A 20,271-nucleotide genomic window follows, 5' to 3' on the forward strand; every position below is an offset into this window, starting at 1 on the left:
CCTGTGAGTTTTGGAGTTTGTGAGTCTTCACTCTCATGCTAAGTTGCTGCACCTTCACACCTCTGTAGCACATTTTAACTACCAAGTCCACTGAGCAGCACAGTGAGAACGGTGAAGAAACAATCCAAGAAGAGCAAAACTAGTGGTGATGAAATAGAATGTTTGAGGGAGATATCTATGAAATCTGTTCAACTCTTGAAAGTCTTGGTCTAAGTTTTAAGTATAATTTTTATAAATATATATATATATATATATATATATTTATATAATTTGCTAAGGGTGATCTTGCACACTCATCCCTGTCTGTTACAGGGAGGTTGGAACTAGATGATCTTTAATGTCCCTTCCAGCCCAAACCGTTCTGTTTTTTTCAGTATCTAGAATGCAAGTGAACAACAAAAATGACCATCTGTTGAACCATGCTTGTACTCAGACATCTGTAAGTTGTGCTGTGTGGCATTCAGCTGAAGTATTTAGGGAGAATACATAGCATTAGCGTAATCCTTTTTCTATTGGAGCTGGTGAGTATTTTGCAGATGACTTCAATAGAAGTGAGTTACAGTTTCATTTTTTTTGTTTGAAATGCTTTTAAAGTAGCAAAAAGGCATAGAAGAAGTTGTGATGCTAAGTATTAACAAAATTGTCACTGAACACTTACAGAGAACATGGGAATGTTCTTTATATCGTGTCAGTCACATCAAGGGAGTCTTGAGTGACTACTATGTTTCTAGGTAGCTTTAAACAATGGAGTTTTGAAACCTCCCACACAGCCCTGGATTCTGCATTAGCACGCAGCTGAGGAAAGTGTTTTTTTCTCTGCTGAAAGTACAAGAAATTTATATTTCCAAAAGGTACAATTAAGTTTTTGCAGGATATCTTGAAGATCCCAAGGAGATACCTAGTCTGCAAGAGGACATTTTTCTTTTTTATTTGAAAGTGTTGGATTTTTTTTCAGCTTTATTTAGCCTACAGCAATGCGTTGTAAAGATTCAAACGGGAGTTGAAATACCTTTCATGTAATTATATATTGGAATTATGGGTGAAAATGGTGTATATGTTCATTGATGCAATAGGAAAATATAGTTAACATACAGTTAGCAGATTCACAAAATGAAAATTAACATATGTCTTATTTAGCTAACGTTGTGCTTTGCCCCAGAATCTGGTGTTTATTATTGTGAGCTTCAGCAGGAAACAGAAGCTCTATCAATTGGGAAAACATTTCTTCACTGAGCTGAGAACAGTATGGCTTTCTCGTTTCGAAGTGGGGAACCTGATTCTTTGGTCTCTTTGTTCCCAGTTAGACTACTCCCAAGCTATTTTAGACGAACATTTTACATACTAATGGAGCCTGGGGAAGTGTAGTTGGCAGCTGTTCATGGGATAATAATGAAACACACTGTTTAGTACTGCATACTGCTGCTGTAAAATGCGGGAAGTATTTTATAGAGATCATGGTGAACAGAGCTGGATCCACTTTAAGTGCTGTAAGTGCGTGAACTGTGAGCGAGGAAGTTGTGTTTCAAGTGAAAGTAACTGGCACCCATTTGCTTTTGCAGGTAAAGAAACCGTGTACAGAATCAGATGCTTCAGAGCCACAGAATCCCAGGTATGGTACAAGAGAGCAAAAACTGACTCACTGCAGTGCGGTGGTGGGGCGCGAGGCGGAGCTCTGCTGCAGCTATATAGCAGCATGAGAAACATGTTTTATAAAGGATGGGTGAATGGATAGATGGATGGATGGGTGGATGAATTTTAATTGATTTCACTTGGGAAGGTTTTTTTTCCCCCTTTTTCCCAATTAAAGATGAGGACTAGCATCTAGGTTTTCGAGGTTTGGATGGTGCCATAGCACTGAATTGTCATTCTCATTTAAAAAAAACACAAGCTATTAAATAGTGTAGGGAAATCTGTGTAATCAGATCTCTCTTTCTCTTTTTTATCCATTTTCTGCATACCTGAGTCTTGAAGTTTATTGATAATGTAGTTTATTTTCAGTGTCAGCAATTCAGTCTTTATTGGGGAAAATCCAACTTTTTCAAAACTTCTTATTTTTTACCTATAAAAACATGCCACTATGTTCATAAGTTGGGACAAGGCCATACATACTTTAAAAATAAACTTTACAAACATAGTCTTTTTTAATTTCATGTACATGTGTAAAAGGAAATGGATTTACCTTCCCTATTTTCCACATGTATATATGTGTATGGATAAAGTTGAGCAGGTGAAGTAGTAATTGGTTTAGATTTGCCATTAAGCATACATCTGGCTGTTAATTAGTAAACTATTGAGCTACAGCATATTACTTTCTTCAGTTTCCAGAGGTTTGCAGTGCGTTTTGTCTATCCTCAGCTTGCTTTTGTTTAGAAGACCTATTTCAGTTTCACGGAAACTCAGATGCTTTAATTGTGAGTGGAGAGCCCCAAAACAAATCTGATATCATACTAACATTGTGATTAAAGCTCAGAAAAGCAAAGTAATACAAGGTTTGCCTCCCAGTCCCATCCTTTACCATGTATTTGTGCCTCAGTTGCAGTAGCACCCTCTGGGTGTCACCTGCAATGTCCAAGGCCAGTATAGTATCTATGGCTTGAGCTGTGCTGTGTACCATCTGAATTTCTTTGGTTAGCTTATGTCAGTTGTTATCACAGCCTTTCATTTAGTTCTCTAAGAACTGAATATATATAAGGGAATACAAAATTTATGTCCAAATACACTTCCAGTGAAGTCAATAGCATTTTTACCCTACTTCATTGGAGTCATGTTTTGCCTGTCAGTCCTCGTTAATAACATCTAAATGAAAAAAATGAATCTGCTGTGCTGCTTCTTTGGATTAAAATTTATTATAATGGGCAATCTCTTTCCAAATACTTTGATGGCATGGAGAACGTTAATTTAGCAAAACACTTGTGCATGTGCATAGATTTAAGTATCTTGTTTGTGCAAATAAGACTGGTTTATCTCAGGTCTTTAAAAATTATGAAGTCCATAGTTTGATTAATTTCATCAGAGTGTGATATTGCAACAAACCTGAGGACCCAGAATACAATGTGCTGTCATTATTTCTGGATATCATAAAATCATAGAATCAACTAGGTTGGAAAAGACCTTTAAGGTCGTAAAGTCCAACTATTATCCCAGGACCACCAAGTCCACCACTAAATGTTTATATATCAAAGTGAGAAACACTAGTTTGAACATCTCCTTTGCATTATCCTTTTAAGCAGGGGATATTATCAGGCAGCATATAGAATAGTTATAACTGAACTAAGCCGTCTCAGAGTAGCTCCACAAGGGAAAAAAAGAAAATAGAGTTTTACAGAATGATCTCAAATTCAGAATCCTGACATACAGGCTTCTGTCAATTATAAGTGTTGAGGAAACACAGTGAAATCCCAATCACAATTAGTTAGGAAAATCCTTTTACAAGTTCTTTTATAGTCAATTTGTGGTTATTACGAGCTGTAGTTAAATTCTTCATACCAGCTTTGAGGAATAGGTTACTTTTTTCCTCTTGAGTGCTAAAGGAAACCCACATTACAAATAGTCAACCTGGAGGCTGGTAGTTTAATTTTGGTAGTTTAATTTTATTTTTTTTTAGGGTGTGTTTTCAAGCAAAGATGCTTTTAATTTTGAGCTCCACAGCCACAGTCTGAGGCTATATCAGATACAGTTGGAATTAATGTTCCTGAACTGAGTGGGTGCAGTGCTGTGCATACAGCCTGCAATGGGATTGGTTTTGGTCAGATCCAAATCCATGATTTGAATTTGGTCTTGCGGGGTAATCCCTGTCAGAGCTTTGTCTGGAGCAGTGCTAGAGGGCATCGCGCAGCACGCAGAACTTGAGAGCCTGGAGCAAGGTAATTCTTCTCTAAACAAGGCTTAAGTGAAAACATTGCACATAAAATGAAACATCAGCACAAAAATGAATGCTGGAGACACACAGCCTTACAGAATAGCTCCTGGCTTGGGACCTAAGGCCAATATCATTCATTTATTTAGCTAGCTTTATAGCCTGTTGGTTTTGGACTTGAAACTATTACAATAAATGCAGATGGAAAGTGTTTTTACAGTAGGGAAGTAATTAAATTGGGTGTGGGAACTTTGTCAGGAGAATTCTTGGAGTGACATGTGTGTATCAGCAGATTCTTTGTCTTGCTTGGCCTTGGTTTGTCTTTTAGAAAGAAACATTTAAACTGCAGATGTGACTAGTAAATTTCTTTTTAAGGGTATTTACTAATCTATGCAGTGTATCAAAAAATGTGTTCCAGAAGTATCCAGCCATACATGCAGTAAAAGTCAACCTTGCCAGCACTTTTTTATAGAAAATGGTTATATCAACAGACAAGTAAACTGCACAGATAGAGAGGGAACCAGAGTTAATTGAAGTCATGGTGGATGGGTGAATTGTTAACACAAAAGGAAATGCACATAACTTTTCGGTATCCCTGTCACAAATTTTGATTCAGATATGATTTTGTCTTACAAATTCTGTCAAACATTCTTGGGAGTTATTTACCAAATCCCTATGAACTGGTTGTGCTTTTATTCTCAGATGTTTAGTTATTATCCCTAAATGGTGGTATTATACTGATTCATGGTGGGTTTGTGCCTGTGTCAATATTATGGCATTTTTTCTTCATAAATGCTTACATCTTCCTGGAGCTGATGGTGTGTGAGACAGAGGCAATAAACAGTTGGGACTTGCCAGCTGTCTTACTGCAGGTCTGGATAAGATGGGCAACATGCATGGGTGGTGGTCCAGCATGCTGGCCCTGCATCAAATTCACTAGTGAGTTTAGGAAGATAAATTCCTGTGTACAGAGCCTATAAACATACATTGCTATTAATTCTCTTGTATGATGGATATACGTTCAAATGGTAAAAATTCCAAGCATGCTGAATGGATCCAGCATGAAATTTAATGTTGTACAAGAATTGCTGAAATCTAGTAGATTTACCTTGTTTGCAGTTATTAATGAGCTCCCTTTTTATATGGTTAATTAAATAAGCCATTTTAATTCTAATTTTTGTTACCTGAAAATTTGCAAGCTACACTTATAGCCTCACCTGTCTCCACACCCTCCCCCCCACAATGTGGAAAGGAGTTAAACACTAGAATTTTATACGGTTCTGAATTCTGGTAAAATGATAAATACCAAGTTCCAGACTTCTGGTTACACTCAGCTACAGCATGCTTGCTTCAGCCATGTATCCCAGGGCAGCATCTTTCTTTACAACAGACTGCTCGATAAGTACATGTCTGCTACCCCCAAATCCTCCTTCCCTTTCCTGCCAGACCTGCCAGAGGCTCTGCTGTAAGACCAAAGTCACATCAGGAATTAAGATCTGACAATAAATATGTGTTTTTCTGGGCTATAAAGTGAAACAGGGAGGAGAGAAATGAGGGAAATGAGAGGAAGTCCCTGCAAATTGAAATTTTGCATGGTCTTCTGCTGATTCTTCAAAGTCCACTGACTGCGGAGGGGGCAGAGGGGGAAATCATGCATATTTACCCTTTGGGGAGGATAGAAGAGTCTGCAGAAGAATGAGAGGATTTTACTGACAGCTGAGACAGTTTCTTTTTTTTCCTGGAAAATGGCCATACGTTTCATATACTTTCCCTCTTTAAACCATAATCTTTATATTACAAAGATGATATCTCTGGGGGAAAAAGGGAAAACTTGAAATTTCTGTCAAGTAGTTTTTGTAAGCTTGGGATGAAAATTAGCTGACTAACTTGTGAAAAAATATAGTGGTGCCAAACAGACATCACTTTTGTATTCACAGAAAGGCAATGGACCTTTGTATTGGTAAGTTAAAGCAGGTCCCATGGAGTAAGAAGCCCTCTATTCTTGTTGAATAATTTTTGCTATAAACCTGTGGATCTAGTATCTCAAGCTATATCCATTCTTCCTGTCTTGTCTTTTCCTTTATATACTTTATTATTTCTAAAAGCAAAAGAAAGAGAAAATAAGCCACTCTTCAGCAAATTCTCCCTTTTAAAGCTTTATCAGATGCTGTAAGAAGAGTGTAATCAGAGCCCTTATAGCTACTGCATTAGTACCAGCTAGACAAAGTTTCTGTGTAATACTGAACTACATACTCACTGGTGATGATCACTGGTAAATACTGAATCATATGTACAGTCCCCGTTGCCAGATAAACAGGCTGTCCAAAAGAGCACAGAGGGACTTTTTAATGTGTTTAAAAAAGTCTCCAATATTTCAATTTAATATGGGTCTCAATGAGGCCTTTAGTGTAGATTACAGCTGTTCATCAGATGATTGCTGTCCTGTTCTTCCACACCCACACTGCTTAGAAGTGCACCAGATAGTAAGATTTTAAAGATTAATTCCTATTTCTGTTTCTTCATCTTTAAAGTCTTTCTTAAAACTTCTGAATGAGAAATAGACTTTTACATTTTCTCACTGGTCTCATTTTGATGGTTTTATCTCGTTTAGGATGCAGAGTGCACATACATGTCCAGGGACAATTACTGTCATTAATGCATTCACAAGTAAATAGATGGTATTGAATGTCAGTTAGAGCTACCACAGTTTTCATATTCAGTTAATTGACCAAGGTTTCTTTTCTCTTCAGTTTGGAGACACTGTTGTGAATACAATATTCACTACACTTACTGTATCTGAGCTATGCTAATACTACATGAGTGCACTACTGAACAGTGCTTCCATGGTCGTCTGTAGGTTTAACAAAAATGAAAGGGAAAACAACATGTATCTTCTGCATCTTATGCTAGCCAACAGATGGTCAAAACCTTCTCATTCTTAGCAGTTTGGACTGTATAAAATACCCTGAGATTTCTTTTTCACTAATTCCCTCAACAAACCCTTTGCAGTCTTATCTCAGGGTGATGATAATAATGCTTGATTCTTTCAGTCATGTATTGGCTTTATTTTAATATCATGTAATTATCTATATTTACCAGATCTAACACTGTAACTTCTCCACCCAAACCCAAACTTTACTGGCATCTGGCAGATTCTGTGATGAAGCTGTCATGCCTTTCCCATGATAGTTTGAACACAGTTGACCCTCTGCATACAAATTCTGCATACCATACTAGAAGAGTGAGACCAGCATTACCTTCACATTCATTTGCAGTTCAAGAGAGAAACAACAAATAGTTCTTGTTACATGGTGAAGAGGAGCTTTACGATTGAGCTGCTAAGCAAGAAAAGCAAAGAATAGCTATGGAAATTGTCATTGTTACAGCATTTGTAATAGAAAAACAAAATGTAGTATTAGTTACGGAGTAAAAATGGGGAAGCTCAGACTACCAAGCTTTCATGTGTTGTTTTGTCACATTACACTCCCTCATTTGCTTCTCATCCACATCTTAAAAGGTTTTTTTAGAAGGTAAGGGTTTGTTGTCTGTGAGCCATATATAGTTTATCTTGGCTAGAGGATAATTTAAATGCTTTTCTGAGTCAGGAGTAGTGTAGCTCCACTGTTTCTCACACTAAGGAATCTGTGGGTAAATGGGCTTCAATTAAAGAAATGAGATATTGAGAGGACTCTGATTTAGACTCTGAAGGTGAGATTAATCTCATGCTGAAGTAGATGTGTAAAGTAGGCACTTCCGAGATGCCATTTATCCGATGTTTCTGTTGATTGTGAAGATAGTGTACTGTGTATCTCTTCTCCTAAACAACCATGCAGACTCCACCTGTTGCACTGCTGATTTATTACACGAAGACCAGCTAGTTACACAGTATGAGCATTTGGAGTGGAATGGAAGCATTTAGTTCGAATTTACAGATTCTGCTTTTCTGCAAAACTGTTCATTTCCAGAAGGGAATATATGCAAAAATATTTTTCTCTAGCCAGGAAAAAATACTTTGTGAGTAACTGCTAGTATTTCAACTTTGCTATGAAAAGGCAGAGTAAATAAAGTTGAAATTGAAAGATTGCCACCGGTAATTTTGGAAACTTCAAGAAAAAATCCAGTTAACAGGAGGGATAGTATATGTTTGTTATAATATAACATTCATGTCACTGAGGCCACTATAGTTATAAACACTTCACCTAAGAGAAATGTTTGGCAGGATCATGCCCAGACTTCTCAGTCAGGACAGCGGCTGGCAAAAAAGGAATCACAATTTTCCAATTTTAAAATAACTACATTGCGGAATAAGATTTCTCATAAAGGCTGCATTCTGGGACACACAAACTTAGCCTGAGAGAAAATGTTTTATACAAATCTGCTACTTATTAAGGGTTTGATGCACTTATTTAGACTGCATGACTCGTAGGCAATTGGAGTCAAATCAGAGTAATATAGTGAAATGACTATGCAGATACATCTGACTGAATGACATACAGCATCCACGACAATTGCACGACAGTTGCTACAAGGAGTATGTTGCCTTGCTATCCACGTTTTATTTTCAGGCACGTACTTACCAGGCAGCATAAGTCTTTCCTATTTTTAGAGCTGGCTCTGTGGTATCTCTCTGCCTCCTCTATGCTGATGTTCTCATTTGTTAACTTTAGAAACTCAGTCTTCTGATTACCAAAGGCCTATTGAAGCTGGTCACTGTCTGCCCATTGGTTTTTGTTGGCTCTGGATCAAGCCCCCAAAGAGTTCTAAAAATATATATGATATGTTTACAGAAATTACAATAATCTATTTAGAGTGCAAACACATGGTAACTGATGACATCACAGGGAAGTATTTGAATGGTTTATATTAACAGATCCCTGTGGTTTTAACAATATAATTAACGTGTTTTTTATATTTAAGGTCTGTTACAAATTCCTGGGTTTTTTGTTAACATTGTGAGTAACATATTTTCTGTTATATTATTAATAATTTTTCTGCATGGTCCCAAGCCAGATCATGTCAGTGTTAAGATCTGCATTAACCTGAATCAGTGTTGGGTCAGACTTTGGAATAAGTGAAAGCAACAAAACCTGAGAAGTTTTGAACACTTTTTGGAAGTTTATATCACCTTATTAAAAAAAAAAAAAACAAAACCAAACCTCAACAGAACAAGAAATTAGATAAGCAAGATTTTAACAGAAGTATTTGTAGAAGTAATTTGGGTATTTTGGATTTACCTTTAAGTGTCTGTACATAGTCTTTTTGTCCAACATCACATACTGTGAAAGATAAGACCTTTCTAGGATAGATTTGTGCTATTGGCATGCAAGAACCAACCACCACTAATGATTTAAAGCCTATTTCAAAAACAGAAGAAAATCAAATGCTTCTGTAAATGAGATAAAGATGCTACTCTGACAGTTCTCAGTTTATTGTTGTCTGTTGGTAGGAATATGTCCTATTTATGAGAAAGAGTAGATAATACAAAATAATATGCAAGTGCCTGCTAGAGTCTATTAATTTAAACTTAAAGGATTTATTTTATTTGCTGTCCCACTAGAAACAGGCTGGCATTCCTGTTTGCTTAGGTGTATTTTGAAAATGATTAAAATCATATTGAATAATGGTTTAAACCACCTATTCTTGAAATGTTTACTGACTGCTTTTTTTCCTAGTTTTCACTCAACAAATCAAAGATATAGACATTAAAAAGTAGTTGATATTTTATATATTTATTTACTGTATATAGCCTTATCTCTTAAGTATCTTCATATCTTAATAATATATTAAGTAAACATCCAAAACCTTAAGCTGTTATGAAAGCCTTTCCACTTGATACAAGTATCATGTATTTCTTGGAGTATGGATTAAACCGGGGTATCCTGTAACCAGCACACATAAATCTAGTCCCTTTTGCTATCATAGACCGAGCTCTGTGAAAATTTCCCATTGTCTCGAGTAATTACTAGCGTACCCACTACTATTATATAAGCAAAGGTGGCATCTGCCAGGATATTGCTATGTACCTGTCTCTGTCCATGTCTTCCACATGTCTTCCTTCAGAGAAAGGAAGTTTTCTTATGTGAATGTTTGTGGCTAATTGTGAGGAGGACTGGAACCACCCCATATATTTTTATAATTAATAGTTTTGACATAATTGTGAATTCCAAAGTGCCTTTTTGAGCCTGTGAATTTCCAAAGTGATTTTTGAGCCTGCTTAAGGGTGCAAGTTGTTCAGCAGGCCCCAGCCATGAAAACACATCATAGGCAATGGGATGAGGAGTGCCTTTCAGTCTAAATGGATGTTAGTGCACTTTATAAGGTCAGGGAAAAGCTTGCAAAAATAAAGCTCTGGAGCTGCATCAATAAGTATTAATGGCAGTTCAGTACCAAGAGAACTACAAATAACTAAAACCAGAAAAGAGGCTAGTGGAGAACTGAACACACCAAAACTTTCCAAAATTTCGTGTATAAGGAGAACACTAAAACCAACTCGCTCACAATAATAGCTTTCCACCAGAAATGGCAACCCATAAGCAAAAGTGGACGCTGAGAATTTAACATGACTATTATCACAGAATCACAGAATCACAAAGGTTGGAAGGGACCTTGAAAGATCATCTAGTCCAACCCCCCTGCAAGAGCAGGGAAACCTAGAGTACATCACACAGGAACTTGTACCCTATCAGTTTCCTACTACAAAAAGCAAAGTCACGTACTTTTACTGTTATGTCTCGCATAACATGGTTAAAAGGCATGAGAAGCTCAATCCTTTATTGAAGAAATAATCCTTTCTCTGCTAGTAACAGGGCTTTCCATTTGAGAAGACTTTGGAAGCAGGACTCTTATAATACTATCTATACAGATGATTCATTATAATTAAAGATTCTTGAAAGCACATTGAAATAATCAATGTAATCCAATAGTCAGTATTTCAGAACAACTGGTTAGGAGCACAGGTACAGCAATGCATGATACAGTTCTTCCATCCATATCTCCGACCTCCTTTATTATTCCTTTTATACCTGGGTGCTGTTGCATAGCATAACTTGGGCAACTACAGCTATTTTTGCACCAGGCAGAAATGATGACAATATATGTTCTACTGTCTTTACTACTTGATAAACAGATGACAGAATGTAACATACATGTTGATGGCAGCAGTTAAATGCAATTTTGAGTCCATTTGCAAGTCTGTTGTCACTCTCCCCCATCCACTTTCTCAAGCTGGAGGTGCAGGTGTATGGAGGGATCAGGACTGGAGCTGGCCCAGGGTTTAGCATGCACTTGGTTGTTACTCATCTATTTTGGATAGATCAGATACCAGTGCAGGTGAGTGGACAATGTCCTCCCCACATGCCTGTGACAGTTTATTTCTGTCAGAACATGGTGTAAGCACAACATTAAGCCTGAGCTATAACCAGTTGCATATAAGTTCACTTTTATGTCTGTTCTTCATGCTGCATTATAGACCAGCCAGCGTTCATTAGAAAGTGCTTTGGATTGCCAGCAGTTCCAGGATGCCAGTCTGGCAGTCACTGGGCTGCCTGAAATGAATTTCTGTGTGAGGTGAGTATAATGCAAAGTGGGTAGGCAAAGTCCAAGTGATTGACCTTTAAAAGACAAGCATTAATTATACTTCCCTTTCCTGCTCTGTTCTTCCTCCTTAAACACACTCTCTCCCACATTTTGACTAGTTCTGTTTATCTACTAAGTCATGGTACTTTTTAGTATGCACCTAATCCTCCTGAATTTCAAAGAGAGAGAGAAGGAGTGCATGTATTTCTGTACTAATGAATGTAGCAATCAGAATTTAATATTTTTTAACTTTCAATAATGTCTTGGGTAAATACTGGTGTTGAGTAAAAGGAGATAACCTAAGATTATACCTGCAAGTATTTTTACTTAATCCAGTAGTTTCTTAGAGCCTTATCCTACTTCTGAATGGGATTTTGACCCATAAAATGACAGTGTTGGTTCTTCAAGTGCAGCACATGTAATTACAATGAGAAAGAGCTCTGTTTCTTTCTTTCCTCCTTGGTCTATCTTTGCTTTGTCATATCACATTACAGCAGTGTATAGGAGAGCTAATTCAGACTCTCTTCCAGCTTCTTTGACCTCTTGGATACTCCAAATATATTTTCACATTGGTAAGTTTGAATAGTAAAAGTACTTGGTTACACCTACTTAGCACTTCAGATCCACTTGAATAGATTCCTAGAAGAATGCAAACATCAAAAAACCCTGTCCGTTTAGATCCAAATCCCCTATTCTGTGATTGGTTCAGTTAATTTTTAAATGGTTCACTTTTTTTCCCCTAATATTTTTAATTGTAATTTCTTGGCTAGATATTTCGCAACTTCTTTAGACATATTTTAAATATCATCAGTCACTCTATGTACTTGGTAAGCATTTAACTAACACCATGCAGTTAATATGCTGTGCTAGTACTTAACATGCAAAAAATCACCTCTGCCATCCTACTAGGTCCTTATCAGTCACTAAAAAGAAAATGTAGGAAACAAGAATAGAATGAGTAACAAAAAAAATCATATAATTTTTTTATACATGCAAATAAACTAATTGCAATTTTACTTTTTGTTTTCTAACATCTGCATCTGCCACACATCACACACATGCGTGTTAAAACTGTTTTACTTTTTGTATTTCAGATATGGTCTCTATGTTAAGATAGCTTTATCAGGCAGTTACTCTGTGCCTCAGCTCTCTCCACACACATCTTGGTCTGAGCACCAGTCGTTGTCCTCCTCTGGGAGCACAAGTCAGAGGATCCAGATGACAAGTAGAGAAAAGAGCCTCCACCCTAAGCAGCATCTGGCTTTTTGGCAGATTTGTCAAGCACTTCTGCTAATGGGTTTGGATTTGCCCAGGGGTCTTTTATGTGGTTACATTGCAGATGGTCTGTCTGTTCTATCTGCTCCTTTTGAATGTTTTTATTGAAAAAAAAAAGGGCAAAAACTTTCATCTGATCCTCAGAATTTACACACTCCTTTCTAGCTGATAAGCGTCTTTATGGGTCCCATCAGATGCCTGTGCAGGCTCTTTTCTATTAGAAATCACAAAGCTTTCCATATATCCAAATGTGTGCCCTGAGTTTTGTTGGCAATTCATGGACTTAGTTCTCCAGCTTAGCTGCCAAGTGATATAATTTGCTGTGATATGAGCCCATATTATTGTAAAATTTCCTTGGGAATTACTTTATGTTGTTTGTAGAGCAGAGGTAGGTTTACCTTCCCTTGAAGCATGAAATATACTTGCCTTCCACTAGCCATCCACCTATGAAAACCTAAGTTCGAGTCTGGATTTGGTTAAATGTGAAAATGAGTATCATGGTCTCAATCTAATTAATAGGGGATTATTGTCTGCCATTTAAGAGAGGCCCAGGACTGAAGTAGCAAGTCTGTGGGAAGGTATGTTTGGCACATCTATGGAGAAAGGCATATGTAGTGCCCAAAAAAATAAAACAATTCGAGGGATCAGCTTTTTAGCAGAATTATTTATTGTGTGGCGCAAGCGCAGAAGAGGTCAGAAAGTGAGAATGCCCTGTTTGGTGTATTTAATTTTAGTACTGTTTCAATTTACAGCTGAATCTTGTTCAGTTTAATTTTTAAGCGTTTGGAGGATTTTATTTGCTTTTCAGTGTAGAAGCAACTAGCAGGTGACTAGACAGAAGGTCATGTTTTATTCCTGTGTTATTTCAGGCTTATGTCTTATTTTCGTTCTAATTATGTAGGTTAAATTAAATAGAAAAAGACCTCAAAACCCTATGCTCTCAAAGATGCAGTGTTTTTCATGACTTTCTCAAAATAGCACCTGAGAAGCATTATCATCCCCCTTAGCATTTCTTTATTATACCATGTTTCATGACAGTAATACTTCAAAATTTGCTGAGAAACAAAAATAATGGAATTATAAAAACCAACCATGGTATTATTAATATCTCCTACCCTAGTGCCCTGTCCCTCAAACCAGGTTCTTGACCACTGGGAACCTGTGCTAAAAGTTATCGTATGTCCACAATACAGTTGTGTGTGAACTTAAAAAACAACAATGCTGTAGGATTGTTTTCCTCCTTGCCCTGCATTTTCCTCAGGACTTGGGCAGAAGTGGATGTTTAATGATTTTTAAAGTTTAGGCAGTATGTCAAAAGCCACAGCAAGGTCAAACCATTTGGTGTAAGGCAGGCTTTTAGAAGAGGGAGCTATAAAGGGCAGTCTCCACCAGACAGGCTGTTTTCCACTTCTGCCTTGTACAGGGACAGTGAGGGGCTGGTGCCCTGGCTCTGACTGTGCCCTACTCCTGTGGCTGTGGCTGTGCCTGGGCAGGCAGGTATCCCCCCGCTCAGCTGGGATATCAGTGTGCTGGCTGAGTTGGAAGTGTTACAGGTTTGCAGCTGGTACCTGCTTCCTGTGGCTCAAGGGGATAATTCAGGGGAGACTGTGCCCCAGAGTCCTCAATGACACATATTTATTGACTCTTAGAAAAATCACCTACTTCACCCCAAATTAAATAGCTCCATAAAAACTGTGTGTATGCTTTAAGTCTCAAATTATAAAATGACTTGGGGAAATCAAACAGTAAAACAAAACAAAATGTAATCATTTGGTATCAATTGTAAAGGGCGGATAGCATGAGTACATTTACCAGGCATCATTCTCTTGTTCAGGATAGTAGAATTTGTATTGAATGTAATTAATTACTAAAAGTGAATGCAATACTCTCCCAGTTCTTTCAGGTGTGCAGGTAATAAAGTCTCCTGGACTTAATAAGAATGATCAGATGCTGAATTAGTTAAAGCATCAGGAAGTGAGAAAATTGCATATATTTATTTTATATTTGAAACCTAGCTCATTGTTGTGACTGCTATTAGGGAACAGAAATAATTGTTTTTGACACAAACTGTTTTGGAGCCAAACATAATGTGCTCAACATGAGGTAAATGCAGAATATTTGTCTTGGGAGCCCAGGTTCAGATCAGGTTTAACTTTTAGTGGAACTTTCACTGTTAAAAGTGAGATGGGTTAATCCTTCCCATGTTAACATTGCTTGCCAGTAACTTTCTGCATTTTATAGTTAAAAACAAACAAGCAACGAACAAACAAACCCCCCCAGGTAATATTCAGAATGTTTGGATTAACGTGAAGCTTGAATGGAAAATGAAAGCTACAAGGTTTTGGCATCTACTCTATTCTGCCTGATCTGTCATCATAACTCATCCTTTCTGGCATTGGATGAAGGTTTTGCAAGGCCCCTGTACTGGTGGCTAGAGAAATTACAGCACACCTGAAAGAGCTTCTTTTCCCTGGGGCAGTCCCTGATGGAAAAGAGCCATGGGCTAGGACTCTGAAATTCCTAGCAGATTTTTCAGATGGGACTTGGAGCAGTTCTGCAGAAGTTGTGGCATGGGAGGGAAGGCCACAGGCTTGTTGTTTGCATGTCAGCCATCCCCACAGAAATGTTTGTTATTTGTTTATGACACAGCTCATCATGTTGTAAGAACCACAGAATTTGCAAGTGCCAGTCACATATGGAAGCAATCAGAAGTTGAAATGGGAGCTGTTGGGTGAACTACTCTTTGAAAATGTGGCCCTGTCATCTGAGGACTTGCATATAGATCTTATGTATCTGTAAAGTGGTAGTCTGTATTTCATGTAAGTTGGATAGTTGACAGCTCATTGTGGAATGACAGTGTCATTATTGCTTTTGATTTATTTAAATGATTACATAATGACTTCAAAATCTACTTTAGTCACCTTTTTCTTAAGTAGCAGGTTAAACATGACTTTAATCTCCTCTGTACCTTTATATGTTTTCTGTCCACAGCGGGACTAGGAGCCATGTAGTGCAGCCTGCAGGCTGCATGCCTGAGCTTGTGGCAGCATGGGGAATATGCCACTGCCCAAGCTGTGGCATGGGATCATTGCTGCTGTGCTAGGCATGGGTTTGCTGTGTGCCAGCTGGTGCCTGTCAGGCATGCTCTGGTACAGCCCAGGTTCAAGATAGACCAGCCTGTACCAGGGCTAAGAGAACTGAGCTCCCTTCTGTTATTGCCGCTATTCCGTCAGTCCCTGATCCTTGCCGCTTCTTAGATTAGATATTCTCCATCTGGCTCCTGGAGTGGTTTTCTTCTTTTTTCTTTGAGGAGACGGGAAATATCTGTTCAGACACCACATTACCTCTTTCCAGATACTTCCTCCACTGTCTGGAGTGTACACCCGGAGCTAAAACCATATCACATCAAACCTGTGGCTGTCACATTTAGATAGCCCAGAAAAGAGATCTCAAAGGCTGGGATCCAGCTGGCCAGAAGGTATTGCTCTGCAAAGCTTTGCTTTTTTTGTGTGCGCATCAGTTTATTGTATCAGAATATAATAGTTTTCCATATAAAACTATTCTTTGTCTTTATCAAGTCAAACCAATCCCAAACTGCAGAGTGCGGAAGTGGGGTGGAAGGGAGCCATATGGAAAAAAGGCTTCCCATTATCTACCTTTTCAATGACAGCCTGCCCGTTTTGCTAGTGTAGACCTGTGTCTTGTAACTGAAGAAATCTCCTGAGCATCAAGAGGGTGAACTGGAAGTTTATGCTGAGGTAAATAATTTAATGTGTTCCCCACCCTTTGTTTGTCTTGATTTTTATCTGTTCATGTTAATACTTACTGGCTTTGGACAAATGGACTACATGTCCAAAAGGAGAATCCAGAAATGGCTTCTAGAAATTATTCTATGCTTTATCTGCAAGTATGGAATCCAAATTAATTTTACTTGTCTTTTAATTGTGTCAGGGAAACAACTTTCATTCCAATGGCATTCATTCCCAATAAAAGTCAGAAAGCAGTGAGAAACTAATGTAATGTGGATTTGTGGCCAACTGAACTGCAGTATAGTAGACAGTTTTCTGTGGTTTTCTGGAAACCACATTAAATGACATTAAACTGAAATAAAATGTCTCAGTCAATCAGGAACCAGAGAAACCATACAGTTACTGACTTTTAAGCAAATAATAGTTTTCAGCAATTATACAGCATGACAATCCAAGGTCTCTGAATTCATTGCTGTGTTTAGTCATCACCAGAGCAAACCTAACCTTTTCACCTTAATTTTATTCCTTAGGCAGGAAAAGAAAATGTCAATTTTTCTTTTCCAGCAAAAATAAACTTGAATTTGTAAGCAATTATTTTTCACAGTATTTAGCCAGATTTTTTCACTAGACCCACGAAGAAGTCCATGTATCCCTTTAAATACAATAATATCCGTTTATTCCTATAGCAGTGGCCATATGCTAGAATATCAAAATCTGTGACCTTTGCCATTTGCCCCTGCAGTTAGAAAAGAGGGAGGCATGGATTTAATGAAGACAAAAATTACCTAGCGACTTGGTGTCAGGAAATACAGAGAATCTGAAGGTGGCAGAGGGTCAGAAAGGGATGGTGGTAGAAAAAATTTACCTGGGAAATGGGAAACAGCACTGGGGAAGAAACTGCAGTGCTGTTGAAGCAAATTTCCTTTTTCTCTAGCTGTGAACGTCACAAGGAAGCACACTTCAGTGCTGGCCTTTGTCACCAAACCTGCTTGCCCACGTTCTCACCTGATCCCTCTGCACCAAGTGCATCCCAACCACTGACACTGACTGCCTGTCAGACAGCTCCTTTAAAATAATACTGTCTGCATAAAGTTTTTTTGTTCCTAGAATTAGAGCTTGAATAGCCAAGAGGAGGACAATAGGCATGAAAGAAAAACTGAGATACAATCACAGCCAGTGCCAATTTATGTCCCAAAGAATCACTTAAAAGGAGTCCCATCCTCTGCAAGATAAGCAGTATTGTTGAGATCAAAATGGCTATTAAACAATATCAGGCATTTTTGAGTTTTCTTCAAATTATTGTTACTTTTTGTTAGGACTGTCTCCACAGTGCAGTTATTGCAGTCTTTGGGTAAAGGTTATTTCTCTATACGCTTAAAGTCATATTCTGGAAAGCTGCATGATGATATTCAAGCTTGTAATGAATCATCCATGTTCATAAGAAGCCTGGCATAGTCCTTACTGTACACTTAAGAGTTCTACAAAGCTGAACCTCATGATATTATTACCTATGTGATATTTTTGGACATAGAAAAACTCTAATATTTTAGTTCTTTGTTTCATTAAGTTTCTCTCTCTTTGATATCCTCTATCTAACGTTGGTTGTAGATTGACAGAGGAGAAGTATTTTTCTTGGAATATCAATGTGACAGTTTTTCTTTTCTCTTACTTCTTTAATATGAAAGTTGACAACCTACTTTCAAAACCATGAGAAATAGAAACTATACATCTAGAATCCATCTTCCATCCCCCAATGGTTGCAAAATGTTTAGCACTTGTTTTCTGAATTGTTAAAGGAATAAAATACAAATCGGAAGAGCATTTTCTGGTTTTGTCCTTATAACATAACAGTTTTTACTGCTTCTTAGCACTGTATCAGATCACTTTACAAGTTAAAAAATGAGGCCTCAAGGAGAGTGGAAAGGAGGTCTTGCCTAGTGTCCAGCAGTATGATTTGTTTTTAACTCTCTGGCAAGCTCCCAGAACTCACATGGTGGAGAGGCGTGCTTTTGTGAGATTGTGCCTAGAATAGCGAAGGATCTGCTCTTCTGGCCATTTATTAAGCTTGAGAAGAAGGAGGGGTTGATGAGACTGGGACAATAAGAGTGGCAGTCATCTCAATGGAACAAATTTATATCATTGTTTTTGCTGTTTCCTCATTAGCTTTTACAGTGGCAAAAAATCACAAAGGCAGCGTAAAAGCACATGGAAAAGAAAACGTTATTAACCTGAATTTTTTGTTTACTGTAAAGATTCAAAATGTTACTCATTTGAGGAGTGTTCTTAGGCTGTGTGTTACGTTGCATGTTTGTGGAAGTTGGAAAAGTTTTTCTGTGTATTCCTGTGTTTATTATACCTGTGTCTGTGGATATTTAGCACCAAAAAGTCATTAAAAGTTTGCATGTAGCTGTGTGTTAATGTACATGTATTTACATGCATTTATATTCTCTAGAAATGTGTCCATCATTCAGAATACCTCTCTCTCTTCTATCTTGCTACCCCCCCTGGAGTCTTTGAGAACTGTTAAAGGATTGGTGTAACTTGTTCTTAATTGCGTTATTTACCATTTGTGTAGGTGCAAGTAAATGTGAAAAATCCTTTGCCTAACTGTGAATGTAATGTCTAAAATATAGATTTCTAAAAATAACCTAGAAAAAAACTCTATGAATGTATCTCTTGTTATTGATTTAAACTTTGTTGCAAATTTCATGTAGATTTGATCAGGCTGAAGAAAACTGTGTGTGTGCATCTGTTTGTCAGAGTGGAAGGCTTGTGTGAGCCGATTCAAACTATGTATGTAAGAGAGATGGGCTCACTAGCCATGTTCAGAACATGGTTGAAGGATCTGGCTAAAGCAGTTTCTGTGGGAAATGAAAAAAACCCCACCCCACTTGTCTTCAAAACTGTAGTTGACCAGAGAGCTGAGCTAACAGCAGTAGTAAACAGATTTAGCGGAGTCTGAGAAGCTCTGTTACCGACCTTTCATATTGCTCTGAGATTTAATTTTAAATAAAGGGAAATTCCATGCTTAATTTCAGAAGCTCCAAGGTAGTTCATATCTTACTTGGACAAGGTTTCAGGTTTCAGTGTAAAACTTTGGGATAGGTAGGAACTGTTGCAACAGGAGGGTTCTAAGAAAAGCCGGGGGAAAAGCAACCAGAGAGAACGTGCATTTTTTCCACAATAAAGTTTAGTAAATATTCTGCTAAAGAAAATTATGTGGGGAATTTCCTATCAAATAATTTTAAAGAGAAAAATCCTTTAAAAACCTTTAAAAAAAAGTTTTATTAATTTGTAAACTGAATAAAATTATACAATTTTAAATAGCCTTTAGCTAGTCCTTCTTTCAGTTCTGTTTCATTTTGGATTTGCTGTCAGTTCTGCACAGTGAGGAATAAGTATTTGTAAAATGTTCTGGTTAGACTAAGATTTGAAATACTTATTTACACATTAGATTATTTATTTTTTTAATAAATCTTTGATAAATGGTTTCATACTTTCAGTCTAATAAAAAAGTGAAATACAATAAAAGTGGATTATATGGTAAAAAGTTTGCATTTTAAAATATGATGTCTTTAAAGAAGAAAATTATCTAAATGTTATCTACCTGTAGAATTCATGAATAATCAATGGAGTTTCGAGTTTTGTAAGGACCCAGCCCTTAGACCATGTTTATAGTAGTTTAATCGGAAATGCAAATGGAATAACAAAGTTGTAACAACTCAAATTTTCTTGAAATAGATTTTAATTCTGCTGAAGAAAAACAGAGCACAAATGTGATTGCAATGAAAGAAAAAAACGCAGTAATCTTAAAAA

General features: G+C 37.4%; 1 protein-coding gene across 1 annotated transcript in view; it reads left to right on the forward strand.

Moving 5' to 3' along the window:
- The first annotated feature begins 1,563 nt into the window (after window positions 1-1,563).
- EYA4 (EYA transcriptional coactivator and phosphatase 4) overlaps window positions 1,564-20,271 on the forward strand; it is a 70,935-nt gene continuing 52,227 nt past the window's right edge. Inside the window, exon 1 of the mRNA XM_013130467.2 lies at window positions 1,564-1,609. The gene's annotated coding sequence lies outside the window, so the exon portion shown is untranslated. The remainder of the gene's footprint in view (window positions 1,610-20,271) is intronic.

Source organism: Melopsittacus undulatus, chromosome 3, assembly GCF_012275295.1.
Source record: "Melopsittacus undulatus isolate bMelUnd1 chromosome 3, bMelUnd1.mat.Z, whole genome shotgun sequence".
Taxonomy (NCBI): Eukaryota; Metazoa; Chordata; class Aves; order Psittaciformes; family Psittaculidae; genus Melopsittacus; species Melopsittacus undulatus.